We start from the raw sequence: 18,095 nt of genomic DNA on the forward strand, positions 1-18,095 counted from the left end.
CATGTTATTATTTGAGTGAGTCAGAGGGGGTGTCATTCCCAGGGTTCCTACTGAGCCAGTGTATGTGCTATGCGTTGCCTCTTTGCCAAGGCCAGGGCATACTGGGCACACCTCCTTCTGCCTACTGGGGCAGGCTCAGGTTGTTCCTCCTCCGAGTCACGCTCTGCCTGTGATGGCCTTGGCAATGGTGGGGGGCTGTTTGGCCCGGCCCTATGCTGGTCCTGCTGCAGCTGTTTTCACAAGATCATATTATGTAGCATAGCCCATACCATGACAATTTGGGTGCATGTAGTTGGTGTGTACTGCAAGGCTCCACCAGATGTGTCCAGACACCGGAACCGTGACTTGAGCAGCCCAAACACATGCTCTATTACATTACGTGTTTGTGCGTGTGCCTCATTATGGCGTTCCTGTTCAGGTGTGTGTGTGTTTCTGATGGGTGTCATCAGCCACGGCTCCAGTGCATAACCTGCATCCCCCACTAGGTGTCCGTGTGGGATGTCCCCATTGGCAAATGTCTGGTACAGCTGCGTCAAATGCCAGATGTGGGAATCGTGGTAACTCCCAGGGCAGCCAGCACACACATTCATTATTATGCCCTGGGCATCACACACGACCTGGCAGTTGATGGAGGGGAAGCCCTTGCGGTTAATGTAGGCCCTACCCCGCTCACCGGCTGGTGCTTTGATGCATATGTGCATGCAGTCTATTGCACCCACTACCTCAGGGTATTCCGCTATTTGCTGGAAGAGACGCATATTGCTGGCCAATAACTCACGGGCATTGGGGAAATATACATGATCACCGACATGTGCTGACATGGCATCCAGGAACTGGTGCAGTACCCTGGAGGCTGATGCCTGTGATATCCCCATCATATCGCCAGTTGGTCTCTGGAAGATACCTGTTGCTAGTATTCTTAGGACAACACATACCTTGGTTTCCACTGGGATGGGTTCCCCTCTGTTGGTTCTGTGTGTGAGGCGTGGCCTGCACAGCTCAACAATTTGCTGCAGGAGCTCTCTGCCCACTCTATAGCGCTCTACTATCTCCAGCTCATGTAACCCGTGGTAGGTGACCCTGGGCCTGTACACTCTTCTCCGTCTCCTCACTGTGGGTTGTCTGGCACCATCTGCATTGTCACCACCCTCAGCAAGTCGCCTATGTCTCATTATGACAGCTATGGCAGCCCCTAACATTTCTGCTCTGAGTTGCTTTTCAGTTTTCACTTCTATTAGCTTACTCCTGTCTTGCAGTGTCTCTTAAGAGAAACATCCTGCACTACTGTTTGCAGAGTTTTAAGTGCTGGGCTGGGCTACTATTCTGCCTGTGTAATTACCTGCTTCTAATTGTTTTCACCTGCTAGCTTCAGCAGTTATCACTGCTAGCTTCCTATTAATTCTGTTGCTTCCTTTTTCCTCTCTGTTTCCTCAGGGGGGAGCAATGTGCATACCATCAGAAACACGCTCACAGTGGCTTAAACGTGCGCACACGTGCTTACACGGTTCAGAATCTACTTATTCAGGTTAAAACACGCATACACCAGTGCAAACACTGTTACACGTCTGCCAACAGCCTCCAACATACTCAGCCTGCCCTACACGTGCGCACACTCGCGCAAACAGTGTTAAACATCTCCCAACATGCTCCCACATGCTCAGTCTGCCTTACACATGCGCACACTGCCCTACTCATGGCGCGCACACATGCGCATGCACGCCCAGCAAGAAACTTTGGTGTAAGTAACAGTGTACACCTTCCATTTCTTGACTTTCCATGACTTATCTAGTGGCACACCTCTTTCCATGATCTGTGTTTGTCATCTGTCATGTTACACTGGCCTCCAATGAACTGCATTTCTTTCTACCATTCCCCCCTGTGATGTCACCTATCTCCTACTCCATTCCTCCCCCATATGTATCTCTTACACTACTCAGACTGTGCTCATTTGCTATGTGATTGTAAGATTCAGTATCCTAACCCTCATTTACATGAGATTGCCTACTAATGCTTAGTTACATGTCTTAGACTCAGCTTTCCCCTTAGCAACCACTACACTGTGGCCATGTTGTTTTTGGTCTGCTGGTCCCTGCATTGTCATTCCATGTATTGCATGAAACCCACATTTGTGGGTTTATAACCTTCATTTTCATGTTTTATACAGCGCAGCCCGTTTGCGCGGGGCTGCGCTGGGTTTAAACATCGGCGATCGCCGGAAAAAAAAAATTATATTTTTAATATTTTGGCATCAGGTTACATTGCCAATGGCCGCATATTTGGCCATTGGCATGCTGCCTGAGTCATATGCACCCTTTTTTTGGAGCTGACATGGCTCCATTGTGGAATTTGCAGAAACGTACTCAGTTGTCAACTGAGTACATTTCTGCAGCTAAAACGTCTCTTACACGGACTGGTTTCTGCTTCTTGGATCGCTAATATACCTCATTTGCATAACTTTCGGCTGCAAGTGAGGTATTTAGCAAGTCCACGCCCAGTCCGTGTAAGAGACGTTTTAGCTGGTCTCTTACACGGAGTTTAGGTCTGTTCCTGGATCGCGAGGTTTGCATGGAGTGTTGCACGTCTCTTACACTCCGTGCAAGCCTTCGTGAATCCTGCCCATGATGTGCCATGCTGATAGACTCCTACCCAAGAAGACTGAATGCTGTAATTAAATCAAAAGGTGCTTCAACAATACCATTTCCTACTGCTACCCTTGCTATTTCCTAGTATGGGCTGCTTGTCTTGCATGAGACAAAACTGCCTGTGCCCAGTGGCACTCACCAGCCAAAAAGACAGAAATATAGACATATATCAGTATAAGCAACGAGGATATTCAGACTTAGACACAGGACTTGTATAGAATAATGTTATTTCTCATAGGCATGACAGGGCTAGACCCTATTTTGATGTAAATGATACTACTGTGAATGAGAGGGATGCTAGTTATAACCATCTTAGGATGTCCATTACATATTCAACTGATGTAAACTCCACATGTGACATTATTAGAAAACACCGGAAAGTTTTGATGTCAGATCCGGAGTATAGAGATGTCCTTGATGGAAAACCATGGTTTGTTTTTAAAAATTATACATCTTTTAAGAACTTGCTCTGTTACAAATCTGTTCCAGCTAATAAGTTAAATGCGGATGTAATGAGGGACAGATCTGGGACCTATGCCTGTGTGGTTTGTAATGTTTGCAGTTATATTAGGACATATTACACCTTCATACATCCTTTGAGTGAACATTTGTTTATGTTTAAAGTGTCTGCTGACTATAACAGTAGTAATCTGGTGTATCTGCCTGTGTGTGATATATGTGCTTCCTATTATGTTGGTATGACTACTAGACACTTTAGAGATCGTATTAAGGAATATATCTATGCATTTATTAAAGGATACACTAGGAATGTTTTGGCCAGACATGTGGCCAAAGAAGGAGGCTCACACACATTTAAATTTATGGTTTTATAAATAGGTAGACTGTCAATGAGAGGTGGTGATGTTAAGAACTATATTGAATGTCTAGAGATTAAATGGATATATACACTTGCTGCAAATAAAGGCATGGGGCTAAATGGCAATTTCCCTTTAAAACTGGCCCTGAGAACTAGGGCTTTAAAGTGTTGATTGACTCTAAATTATTAGGCTTGATTGGTCTAAGTATTAAAGCTGTGAATTTATGTTTAATACTAGATCTGAAGAAGCAACACGGGTTGTGAAAGTGCTCATCCTTGCACTTTTTTCGTTTTTTTAATCTTAACAAATAACTTATAGTTTCTATTTTATATATACACTAAGGAGAAAAAGAGCTACATAGATGGAGAGCTGAATTATTTTTCTATTGTATAAGGATACTGGAAGCAGTAAACTTCACTGTGGGTGCACAGTGCTGGATTTGCGTTATCAGTAATGGTCACTTTTTCCTTTTGGTACTGTTAGCAGTAGACATAATATCTTCCTGGTTTCTGCCATCTTACAGCTCACAGAGGCTATATCTTGCACTTGGACTCAACTGGATTTTTGGCTGAGATGCAGCAGCTATGCATAGAGAATGCAGTTAACACATCTAGTCTGAACTCATAGCCAGGTTCGAGCAAGGTGGGTGGGACTGCAGCTTTATATTTCAGGCAGTAATCAGGGGGAAGATGTAGGTTTGGGAAATAAATAGGGAATTTTCAGATTATGGAGCAAGATTGGAGTTTTAGGTTTAGAGAGCAATCAGAGAATTTAGATTGGGGAAGAAGAGTTTTCAGTTTAGGGAGTAACCTGGGACTTTAGGTTTAGGGTAGGGGCAGTGGAGTTTTACATTTACAGAGTGACTTGGGCATTTAGAATTATGGAAGAGAAGTGGAGTGTTATGGTTACAGTTATGCAGGGAGAATTCAAGTCAGGGTTAGGATCCATTTGGCAGTTTTAGGGTTAGTATTAGGGCTGTGATACAGCTATGGAATTCAGTAGGGTCAGTTGGTGGCAGGCTAGGTCATTAGTTAAGATTGGGTTAGTGGGAGGTAGGAAAATTACCATTTAGAGCAAGTGGCAGTGGGCAAGAGTGCAGTGAACTATGATATTTTGATTTTGGTGCTGCAGAAGGCAAGCAGAATACACATCAGTGATTGCAGTAAACCCCGGCTCACCACCTGAATTTATATTACTATATTGCTAATAATCCCATGCTTTAGGTATACATTTCTTTCTTGTAGGATTCTGATGGCTCATTGCTGAATCTGTTAATGTTATTACCAGAAACAATCCATTCATATGTAGGTTTACAACTACCTACTAGTATTTTGTATATTGGATAATGGACCAATATAATTATCTCAAATAGAAATAACTTTTGTTCTGTCTCAGTTTTCTTAATGTTATTATTTATAGCTGGACTAGTACAATTCTTTACACTTTTGATATCTATACCTCTGTAGGGATCCTTTTGAATCTCAGTAATGTGACTGGCGCATTGAGAGTGGATACTTGATTAGTGGCTATTATTGTCTATGGTTAGCTGAGAGTATAGGTGTCCTCACATACCACAATCATCAGTTTGAACACCTATATACTAATTAGAACTGACTAAGTCAGTTCATCTAGTGCTAAGTGTTCATCTTTGGCCGGCTGTGTATCTACCAGGATAGACATGATGGTCATTGCCAAATATGGAACTAACTACAGCATGAGGATACATAACACTGTTGGCACTACATATGGTAATAGCAGACAATTATCCCTTTTGGAAATTATTGTTAAGTGTAGCTATGATCCTTCGTTCTCTTTTCCTGTTTACTATTAGCTTGTAGGGAATGCCCTTATGGAGAGTCACAAGCTAAAGCTGTTTATTAGGCTTCTGAACAACACTTTTTGTTTGGAAGTGCCAGGTTCTAAATTATGTCTTATTTTATAATATGGCAATACTTTTTTGGAATTTAAACTTTTTTGTCCAATCCCTAAGTGATCATTGGGGTATACAACATCCCTATTACAAGTTCATTCCCTGGGGTAAGAACCATATAGCTTACCCATTCCTTTGTGGGCAAGAGTCAAGTGAGCTGAGAATGGGAGCTATGATTTATGCATTAGGGATCAAAGCTTTCTTCATAAGCCCTTGTATCCCCTGCATATGCCTATATTATCTAAAGTTCCAGCTTACAATAGACCACTGAGATGTCTGCAGATACCTCCATGCATGCATAATCAAATGGCCCTTAACCCTTTGTAAGACCATACGTGCATGTCATCTTCAATCTGCACTAAGCATCCAGCCAGGGTAATGGTACCCATGAAGAGAGGTGAGCAGAATAAGCCTCTATACCCCTTCTTCCACAGGTGTCTGAGCTGCTAATCAAACTCATGTCACCTGGGTTATAGGCATGGATTTATCCCTCTATGGCAGAAGAGCTGACTGTAATCTAGTTTTTCTTAGTAGGATAAAGGAAAGTGGTACAACCCAATCAAAGATTTCTTCTAACATAAATGCTCATACAATAGAAGATGGGACAGGGTGTCATGCACACCTTGGGGAATTAGTATTGCATTCACAGGTGAAACATTAATCTTCTAACAGTTATAGGCTACACAATCAGCTTTATAAATAGTTTTTTATTTCATTTTTATTCAGAAAACACTTTTCATACCTTGACAGCATCTTAGATTAATTATATTGCAGACTCATTCTGTGTTTGTATCTGCCTCTTGCTCCAGAGTTAGTAAAGGAGGAGCTAATATTATGATTATCACAAGGTATTCTGAAATTTATCAATGATATTAATTTGGTGTTAGGCAACCCCTAACTTGGAAAAGCCGAAAGACACAACAACAACAACAACAACAACATTAATTTGGTGTTAGATGCAACAATAGCCTCCATTGCATCACATTTAACTAGACCCTCAGCGCTATAGTTACTCCTGCATGAGATACTGGATAAGCAAAGAGCTGTTTTCTTAATTTTGTGACAGTATATTAGAGACAGATCAAACTTCATATCACTGATTTTCTGCCCTCTACATTCACATGCACAATGGGTGACAAGCAACCACCATATCTACTTTCCTCCCATATTAACCTTAGATGATTAGCTGTGAGGTGTTAACACCTACCTGCAGATTGCATGATCCTAATGGAAACTATAAAGAAAATCATTCACTACCTATGCATCTTTCTTACTCACGACCATAATTCTGATGTGCTAAATTTAGCCAGAATGAATTCAGTAAAATGGTTTTCAAAGTACTGAAATGTTACTCATTACTCAACGTGTACACCAAATGTACATGTAATGGTCTTGTTGTATGGATTATGTTTTTGTTCTAATACTTCATATAAGGCATTTCAGATGCTTCTTGCCATTTTGATACTTTGGAGAAAATTCCTTTGTATGAAAGTAGAGACTGACATGCAAAACATAACCTTTAATCAATTTGCAGCTAAGCAATGGGAACAAATAATGACAGAGCATGGATGTATCTTTCTGTAGAATACTGTAAAATCAGTCATGGTAACACAAACCCAATAATTCATAGAGGGCAATGAAAATAGAATGAAAGGAAAGTATTCCCTGAGGGAGGATTTCTGTCACCTGAAAATGTAGCTCAGATGTCAGATCTGCATTAACCTGTTGCCTCAATGGTGAAGTCTCAGATGCAGTACAGATGAGGTGATGAAGTCATTCTGATTTCTTTAAAGTTAAAACATTGTCCACATTTGGCTAAGCCCAGACATAAGTGGCACATTGCCTGTAGGCATAACAATCAAAATTCTCGAACCAGCATGTTTGCAGTGGACTAACCTGGGACTGCTATTTCCAGCTATTTCTAGACTGAGATTGAAGCACTATGGTATTCTGAATCTGGTGTTTTACATTTCTCTGTATTCTGTTTTCCTGGGACTGCTGGCTCTTGCATGATGGAATTCTGTTTGGATACAATCATGGTACCTATTACTGCTTTGTGGTTTTAAGTTGCAATTGCTTCCTTGAAAAACTATTTTGAAAACAAAGGTCACTCTTGGATATACTCTGTCTGAATCACCCTCTTCAGGCTGCTAAATCCCTTACAGTGACCAGTATGGCTAATATTTTTAAATTCCAGATAAGTGAGTCCTATGAAGGTAAGCAAACAAAATCAAGGAGTTTCTATTTATGTCCCAATTTGGCATTGTCTCTTTTTGACAAATGTATGCAAAATTATGATATTGCTTACACAGAAGGGTGTTTGGGAGTTAAAATCCATCTAGGGTGTTACTAATGTCACGGAATTCTTCTCCAGCATATGCTGGGCTTGAAATTCTAAACTATCTTCTGCATGCTGTGGTGTTTTGTTTTCTTCAGAAACTGCATGTTTTGGAAATGTTTTTGACACAGCTCCATGGTTTAATACAAGCAAGATCAACTGGAAACTAGAAACAATGCAAAGAGATGAACACACAGGAGTCGACTCTAAAATCAGTGCTTTTGTTCAATTTATTTAACTTGAACTTCTTCAGAAAATAACAAACCTGTCATACAAACCCTTTTAAACAATAGTGATATTAGTCACATGATTAACAACCATCCAATTGTAATGCATTGCTATCTATATACAAAAAACATATGTATAAAACATTTGTGTCTAAAACACATATACATGTAAAAAAGAATATAAGAATGCATATAAAATATATGTAATGATATTAGACATTCATCTTAATGCTAAAAAGCACTTTAATATATTAATACTGTCATTCAAACCTGGTAGCTTATCAGCTGCCAGGTTAATTTGCCATAAAGACTCTTTACACTCCAATAAAATCTTGAAATAATCAGTAAACTCCTTACTAGTTATACTATCTATCTAAAATATGGGGAAACTTGGGCAAGCTTGGCTAAGGCATTGGTCAAATCCTTTTTTCTAATGGCCAGAGTATGTTCATAAATTCTCCTTTTGAAACTCCTAATAGTCTTTCCAATATGAAAGGAAAAACAAGAATCCCAAATAGCCACATATACTACACATTCATCATTGCAAGAAAAGTAATTTTTAGTGCACAGTTTTATTGCAATGCCTAAAAAAATGATGAAGAATTACTAATATATCTGCATTGTTTACATTTGTTTGCATGAAAAAGTCCCTTTCACCTGACTGTTTCCAGTATGGTAAATCATATTAGAAGCTTATTCCATCATTGATTTGATGTTGAAATATTTCTTATAGGTGAATTTGGGCTTATCACCTACTATTTGGATAAGTTCTTTATTACCTACTAAACCTTCCAAATGTAACTAATAATATTTTTAATGTGTAACATCTCATTTACTATGGGAATAGGAAAAGCTATACTAAAGCCAGTGGTCTCAGTAACCGTCTAACATCTGAAACCAACTGTACCTTTAAAATTTGTCTCACTACATTGTTCCTAAGGGCAATCATCTCTTTTTCTATGTTGGACAACCATATTTGTTCATAGCCTCTTTGCATAAAACATTTTTTAGAATATTAATTTCTGACAAAAACATACTATCATTGGATGTAAGGTGACTAAGTCTAATCATTTGACCTTTGATAACAACTTTCTTCATGTGAACTGGATGTAAACTGTCTCTATGTAAATACTGATAAACAAAAATAGTCTTCCTGAATTGCTACTAATCAGTGTCCTATCAGACACCTGAAAAGTCAAATGAATATCCAAGAAGTTAAGGGTGGTGCCAAAACTTTCCATGCTAAATTTAAGAAAATCTGTTGTATTATTTAAATCATTAACAAAAGATACAAATTCATCCTTGTTCCCCTTCTAAAGAAAAAACAAATCATCAATATATTGTTGATATAAAAAAATCTTTTGCCTCTGTGGGTGATTTTGTAAAAACTTCTCTTCTCACATGGCCATTACTAAATTTGCAAAGGATGGAGCCATCCTTGCCCCCATGGCTACACCTGATGTATGTTTATAATATCGATTATTAAACTGAAAAAATTTGTTGTCTATCACTAACCCCATAAGGATACAAATGGTGTGTATCTTAACATCACTAAAATCAGTAAATTTAGCTAAATACTCCCTCAAATATTCAAGTCCTGTATCCTGGTCAATGCAAGTGTATAATGACACACATCTAAAGAAGCAAAATAAAATTCACTAGCTGGAAGATTAACACCGGGATTCATTAAGCTTGCGCCATGCGCCGGAGTAGTGTGGGCAATCTAGCACCAAATATGGCCGTCGAGCGATTCGGGTAAGAGCTGTTTCCACATGCACTACCAGCGTATGCTAAAGCTGCGCAGCTCCCAGTGCATGTGTGCTAATTACCCCATGTGCAGCAGTGTAGCATGCAAATGAAGGCATATAGCGATTCATGCAGTTGTACAGTCATAGTGTAAGCATGTAGAAATGTACACCAAAAAATGGTTTACATGTTGTCAAACATAAAATCGGATCCATGAAAGTGGACCAAACTTACGTGTTATAATGTTAATATATGCCAATGGCTAAATATATAACCCATGGCATAAAGCAACATGCACAACATATAAAAAATAACATTTAATTTCATGGCCACACCAACGCAAAGTAAAACCGCAGTGCATCAGTGCGCAAACGGGATCATAATGAAAATATATTTAGATGTCATAAAACTGTAATGTAACAAAATTTATGATATTCCCATAATAGTCAATGGCACGCATGCTACACCACAACCATGGCGCAAGGGCTGCTAAGGGTCTGTGAAAGTGTTCTGTGCGGTAACTAGGAATTAGCAGTCAGTGCCATGCAAATGAGTCAAGTAATACTGAATCGCAAACATCCCGCTGGCATAAGGATGTACCACACGGCTTAGCATTACAACACTGAGGAGTGGCCTGGAGGTAAACATGACATCAAGAGAGGGGCACGCCACCGTATCTGTAAGCACATTGGATCATTGCTAATTTGTGTTGGGTGTAGCTAAGCAAAGCCGCAGGATAGGGGTGTGGAAGTAGCCATAACTTTGCTTAGCTGACAGCACACAAGGTAACCAAAAGTTCATGTGAATGTGTATGAAAACGTGCATGAAACCCGGTAAACGGATGTGTGCGGCGTGCACCACAGCTGAAACAGGAAGGATATGGGAAGATAATAAGGAAATGCTGCAGCATGGTATTTGGAGTACAAATGAGTAATTAACACCTAGAAACTTACAGTGGGCCATAGACAACATCTAACAAGACTGCTAGCAGCTACCTGCAGAACAGGAAAGGGGAGGTGCCGTACAGCTTAGAAAAAGAGAACTGTTACAGCAGAACAAAGCAAACTTGCTGTAGATCAGCTACATAACACATTTCCCAACACAATCCTAGGTTGTGGAAGCACAAAACAAAGGCGGCAGCTGGATGCATGCCTGATAATGGGAGGTGAATCGGGTTGAAAATAGAAGTAAAGGGCAATCGATGAATCATGGCAGACAAGCGTATGTCAACACCAAAGGCCCCACAATAGCAGTACCTGCTGTAAAACCAATAATTAAGATACCCTGCAGCTGGAATAGCACAAACACACCCAATTACACCAGCATCATCCATTGCACAATAGTATATGGTGTGAAAGCCCCCCACACACACTTGTGTATTCCCAGACACTCTGCACCATTGGTGTATACAGACGGGGAACTTTTAATATGTATATGTTAGGGGCTGCCATAGCTTTGATTCACCAGCATGTGTTGGAGACTGACGGTGGTGTGCCGGATGATACTGACAACCATCTCAGGCACCGGAGGAGGAGACGAGTGTTCAGACCCAGGATAACCTACCAGGGGCTACAAATCTGGAGATATTAGAGTGTTACAGGGTGGACAGGGACATTATACAGGAACTTGTTGAACTGTGCTGGCCATGTCTCAGAGCCAGAAGTAACAGAGGGGAACCCATCCCAGTGGACACGAAGGTTTGTGTAAGCTTGAGAATACTAGCCACAGGTACCTTCCAAAGGCCAACTGGGGATATCATGAGGATCTCACAGGCATCAGCATCCAGGGTAGTCCACAACTTCCTGGATGCCATGTTAGCACATGCCAATGAGCACATACACTTCTCCCGAACACAGGAGGAGTTGGCCAGCAATATGCATCTCTTCCACTGTGTGGCGGACTACCCGCAGGTACTGGGTGCAATAGACTGCACGCACATACACATCAAGTCACCACCTGGTGAGCAGGGTAGGAGCTACATAAACTGCAAGGGATTCCCCTGCATCAACTGCCAGGTCGTGTACAATGCCCACGGCATTATCATGGATGTGTGTGCTGGCAGTCCTGGAAGCTATCATGACTCCCACATCTGGCATGCCTCACAGCTGTATCAGGTATTTGCCAGGGGGGACATCCTATATGGCCACCTGGTAGGGGATGCTGGCTTTGCAATGGAACCGTGGATGATGACACCCATCAGAAATGCACACACAGCCACAGAAGAATGTCATAATGACATACACACAGAAACCAGAATTATCATAGAGCACATGTTTGGGATGCTGAAATCATGGTTCCATTGCTTAGACATATCTGGTGGAGCCTTGCAGTACTTTCCAGGAACGTGTGCCCACATCTTCATAGTATGTGCCATGCTACACAATATGATCCTGTGGAAACAGCTGCAGCAGGGACAGAATGTTCAAGGCCCTCACAGCCCACCACCATTGCCAAGGGACCCACAGGCACAGGGGGGCTCAGACCACGAACACCCTGTGCTAGCCCCAGTAGGCAGACGGAGGCATGTCCAGTATGCCCATGCCTTGGCAAAGAGGGAACGTATAGCACACACACACTGACAGTGTAGGCATTCATGGACTGACACCCTTCTCCACCTGCACACACAGCAAACATGGATGGCACATAGACACGACCACCTGTAAATTGTCATGTATAGGTGGTCTATTGTGTGCATCCTACATAGGTAGCCCTCAACTATTGTACACACAACCGCCATTGGCACAAGGTAAGTCAATACCTGAACAGTGTATTAAGCTATCAGCATGTGTCCATAATGTATGTACAGGTTCATAGATACATAGGTAGGTACATGCCCAACCGCTGAGGCCACCCATAAGCATAGGCAAAATGTGTCTGCTGTTGCCACCCCATCGATTAACTAACTGTCCCACTGTGGAGCAGAGCAACTTGTAGGATCCCTGGGGTGTAGCTACTGTTCACCACCCACTCTGCAAGGATTCCCCGGACTGTTAGTGAGGGGTTTTGTATAATGTAATCAGGGATGTGTTTCCTAATAATGGGGAGTATCCCTGACAGGAATCTTCACAGATGTGTACATGTTACATAGTATACCTTAAACACAGCTTGCATATATAGGTAGTTCTCCACAGAATAAAGAACATGTGGAACACACAACCGCTGAAATGTGCATTCATCACCCTTGCACTACCAGTGCCTGCTCTGAGAGGTAAGATATCACTGCCAGGATTAGAACACGCAACCATATACACATTCATCACAATAACATACCACTAAGCTAGCTGAGATGTACCAATGGCAGTCGTATATACTGACAGGATAAAACACAAAAGGTAGGAATGTGTTGAAATAGGACAAACTGGCATGTACACAATGAAAGGTGTATGTTATTTATATATATATATATATATATATATATATATATATATATACATATATATCTATATATATATATATATATATATATATATATATATATATATATATATATATATATATATATATATATATATATATATATATATATATATATATATATATATATATATATTTATATATATATATATATATATATATATATATATATATATATATATATACACACACACATCATATATATATATATAGAGAGAGAGAGAGAGAGAGGGAGAGAGAGTGAAAGATATGTCGATATATGGGGATATACATATATATGTAGATATATAGATAGGTTAACAACATCTACATAACCATGGAGGTACATATAAATGGGATACCTACCACATACCAACTGCTTTACATACTGACGCACGTAATACTGAGGCTTAAGGTCCGAAAGAACACAGTACCAAAACTCCAGATGCGTGAGGTGTAATCTCACAATGTTAATGGACATTTAGTCAGTGCTTCTGGTGTTGCGGTTTGGGTAGGTTACTGTGGGTACATGTGTTTCTTAGGGCTGTAGTGTGTGTAAGTGTGTGTTCTGTGTGTGGTGTGTGTTGTTGGGGGACTGTAATGTGTGGTTGTGGGTTAGCTTTGCGCGTCTGTTTGCGTGACCTAGGATGTAGAATATTAAAGTAGGGGGTGGTGTGTGGGGCACAGACACCTTCATGGGGTGTGTAGGGGGGCTTGGCCACCTGCTCATATGTAGTGTAGGAAGGTTTGTTTGGATGTGTTGGGTAGCAGTGTGTCTGTGTGTTCTTGTGTGTGTTCCATATCCGTGTTACCTTTGTGAGTTACTGTCGATGTCGGTAATGTGGGGTATGGGAGTCTGTTCCTGGGACTGTGTGCGTCGGAACACTGTGGTTTCGGGATTCTGTAGGTCTCCTATATACAGCAGTTGAAGTGTTCATATATGTGTATAACATAGACCATAGCAATCACACATTCTGCCACTACCAACCTTTATGAACAAAGGATATGGAGAGTGTATGCCTATACACCATTACAAATATGTGCTATGGACATGAGTCAATAATGGTGTTACCACCTGTTCCACTTTGCGAGGGACATTCCCTCTTTGGGCAGTTTTGTCCTGACCAAATATATTAAACATGGCAAATGTCCTGGGATTGTAGGACATAATTATGTCTCATATGTACCGTAATAGTTGCATACAATAGTTATTTCTGTATCCAAAGTACCTACATGTTACAGGAAATAGGATACGCTACTAAACTGCTACAAGAATAAGCTTATAATTATGTAAGAAAGGAAAGTTATATCCCTTGAACTGACCATGGGTTTGTGTTGTCCTATAAAATCAGATGTGTTTCCCAAAAAGGACCCACTATGGACATATGAAAAGGTGGCAACACTAGGCAAAAAGGGTCAGTCACCAACACAACTATGATGACTGTAAAAACTATGACAGAAATACACAGCTATCATGTAGCAACACGTTATTACATTCAGATGTATTACCGAAGGGATTCAAGGACTAACATCACCTGCATGCTATACAGGAACCACATAACAGTGCCTTAATGAATCAGCCTGCAAATACCATTGTATTAGTCCACAAAAGCATAAGTGTTCAAATAAGGAAGGAACCCTCACGCACATAGCGATTATGTATAAAAGCAGTTCCTACACACCTGCATTTGCTAAACACACCCACCAACATCACCCCCACACTCAAACATATTACAATACAAACTGTAATAACATCACAAATCATTCACACACTGTACGACATCTGCAGAAGCCTTAACATACCTTGTCAGAGACACACTAACATGACCCTAAGTACCTAAGTGAAATAGTGGCTGTTATACAATGGAACAGCTGCTGATGTAATAGGGTTTGTTTGCACTAATCCCGTTTCAGAAGGTTGTGTGTACACTGGGATGTGTTAGCACTTAGTGAGTAACAGCACAGTATGCTACACTTGTACACCAAATCAAGGATGTCTGGTGAGCACACTGTACACCACATAACAGTTCATGCTTAGCCATACGGCCTTGAGCTGGCCAAACATCTTTGCCAGACTTAAACATCTGCCGAAGTTTTAGGTACAAACAAACCCTGCATATGTAGCACTGTTCCAAAATATAACAGCTGTACTCACATGTAGAACTAAACCGTCTAGCCATTACATACAGTCCACGGGAGTCATGAAGCTAATATATCTCTATGTGCCTCCATATAGCTGTTGAAATATATTGCAATAACATATCTAGGCCGTCTCCCTCAAAAGTAAGGCAAATGGACAATGCCCAAAAGGAGTACTCACTTATACACCACTGTTGCCATGGTATCAGCTAATGGAGTAGCTGCACAGCTGATGTGCATCCAATTAAGTACTTTGGAACAGCAATTGGTGGACAGGATGCCACATGTTACCAATATGTAACTAGAAAAGGATTTGTTATCACACATTCAAACCATCCATATATACCAGCGGAACATTACAAATAACATTGAAACACAAACTGAAAAGGATTGAATCAACTGTTAATGATATGTCGGGTTACTAATAACGTATGTAGAACAGTCATTATGTCTGTGTATGTAGTACTATTCGGTAGTATTTAAAGTGCATGCAATCCATATAGTGGAAACAATTATCTTATAGTGATGTAGTGTTGAGCATAGTCACGCTTGTAGTATTTGTGTGTACTGCTGTAGGTCACAAGGCAAATACCGCATACACCACAAGGGATGCTATATAAGGGCTTTGAACAGAAATAGTCCTCACCAGCCAACGTCAGTGGCAGGGTTAGTTCAACAAGTATGTGCTATAACAGGGGATAGTATATGTTGATATATTGTAACTGTAGTCATATGTATGGGTGTAATACAGAGAATAACATGTGGAAGGTTGGGCCACTGTGCAAGTATGTTTTGCATTGTGGGAGATTGTGCCAATAACTATGTAATGTACAGTACAGTAGGCAGATATGTATTACAAGCTACATAACATTACTGTAATGGTAGGCAAACATTAGTTATGTCAATTGGCATTTACAATACACAATAACAGGATACATATGTCTTTTAGTGAGCTGACAGTTTATCAGCATGATAGCAAAGTAAAATGGAAGAGCTATTTAACTATCCATGCACATAAGGCATATAATATGTGCAAAGGTAGGTACTAGGCTGTCTTACCAAGGGTATCTGTAAGCCTAGCTAGCGTGTGTTGCCTTTCACCACCCCCATAGGTTGGTTCCCTGTGCCTCTGAATGACAGAGCCAATAGATCCCTGTGCCTCTGTCCAGTAGAGAAATTGCAGTGATCCCCAGGTACATGTCTGTCTCCCATCCACACGTCAAGGTTTCCCTTGAAGAGTGCTCGTGAGGGGCCCTGCCTGATTTACATTGGAATCACATTCCAAAGCATAGGGAGTGTCCGGGTCAGGAATCTATCCATTCAGCATGTCCTACTCATCATTGTGGTTATGTGCATATTCCTAGAAACCAAAGTTAAACCAAGCTGGTAACTAAAAATAAAGTCCACGTCCTACGAGCTGAGTGTTGATTACAATTTTAATTCCAATTATCATTCCACAGTAAACTGGTATTGACACAAATAAAAAGTCATATAAAATCAAGCGCTTTCACCCAGGCTCTCCCGGGCTTTATCAAGACAAATTATTAAGTGTTTGAGTAGTTTTATATACAAACCTTAGAAAACAATCATTCAATCAATCAATTAAGAACATTTTTAAACTATTTCATTGCAAATTCTGCCCTTTTACAAAATATTGCACACTATATGTTGAAACATTCAATAAAAAACATACTCTAAAAACAGAGGCTATGTCAACTATGTTAATGCATTTGTTCTTACTAGTAGTTGTAGCAATACAATAGATCATAGAATATACTTGTTTGTACATGGTGTAACTTTTCTTATCTATTTTAACTACAACAACCCAGCAGTTTTATGCTATATTAACATTTATTTTTCTTTCTATGTTGGCACTGTTTAACATAGAAAGAAAAATAAATGTTAATATAGCATAAAACTGCTGGGTTGTTGTAGTTAAAATAGATAAGAAAAGTTACACCATTACAAACAAGTATATTCTATGATCTATTGTATTGCTACAACTACTAGTAAGAACAAATGCATTAACATAGTTGACATAGCCTCTGTTTTTAGAGTATGTTTTTTATTGAATGTTTCAACATATAGTGTGCAATATTTTGTAAAAGGGCAGAATTTGCAATGAAATAGTTTAAAAATATTCTTCATTGATTGATTGAATGATTGTTTTCATTACGTTTTTGCAAGGTTGTGTATAAAAAGGCTTACTCAAACACTTAACAATTTGTCTTGATAAAGCCCGGGAGAGCCTGGGTGAAAGCGCTTGATTTTATATGACTTTTTATTTGTGTCAATACCAGTTTACTGTGGAATTATAATTGGAATTAAAATTGTAATCAACGATGCATATTCCTAGAGCATGTGGCTCTCAGGGGCTTCTCTTTAGGTGGAGCATATCCAGCAATACAGGGTTGGACATGGGCCTTGTATGTCAAGCAGAAATCACCTGTGAGTATGCAGTATGCAACTGAGTACAGCTGGAGTTTCGTAGGTTGGGCTGCATAGGTCATCTGTTTGAGGTCAGTAATCTTCTTGGTGTGGTACTGATGTGGTCTTCCAAGCTGTTGCAGTAGTCTTGTAAGGTATATCCCAAATGGGGTGTTGTATCCTTTAATGGGTCTAATATGACATGTGTAGAATCACAATGGCCTCTCTGATCTGTATGCATTAGAAATTAGGGGAGCCATGTAGAAGGATATTCTAATCAACTTGTCATTATGGGTATCAAAGGAGAGATTGCTATCTACTGGTGTTTCCGGATCCCGTATTACCTTTTTTGTATGTAGGGGACTAGCACCTATGTGATAGTCCACAGGTAATTAGTTATATCCAAAGGGGATGACTATGCACTTTTAGGCATTC

The sequence above is a fragment of the Protopterus annectens genome, chromosome 2.part0 (assembly GCF_019279795.1).
Source record: "Protopterus annectens isolate FY-2018-M chromosome 2.part0, PAN1.0, whole genome shotgun sequence".
In the NCBI taxonomy this organism is placed as follows: domain Eukaryota; kingdom Metazoa; phylum Chordata; order Ceratodontiformes; family Protopteridae; genus Protopterus; species Protopterus annectens.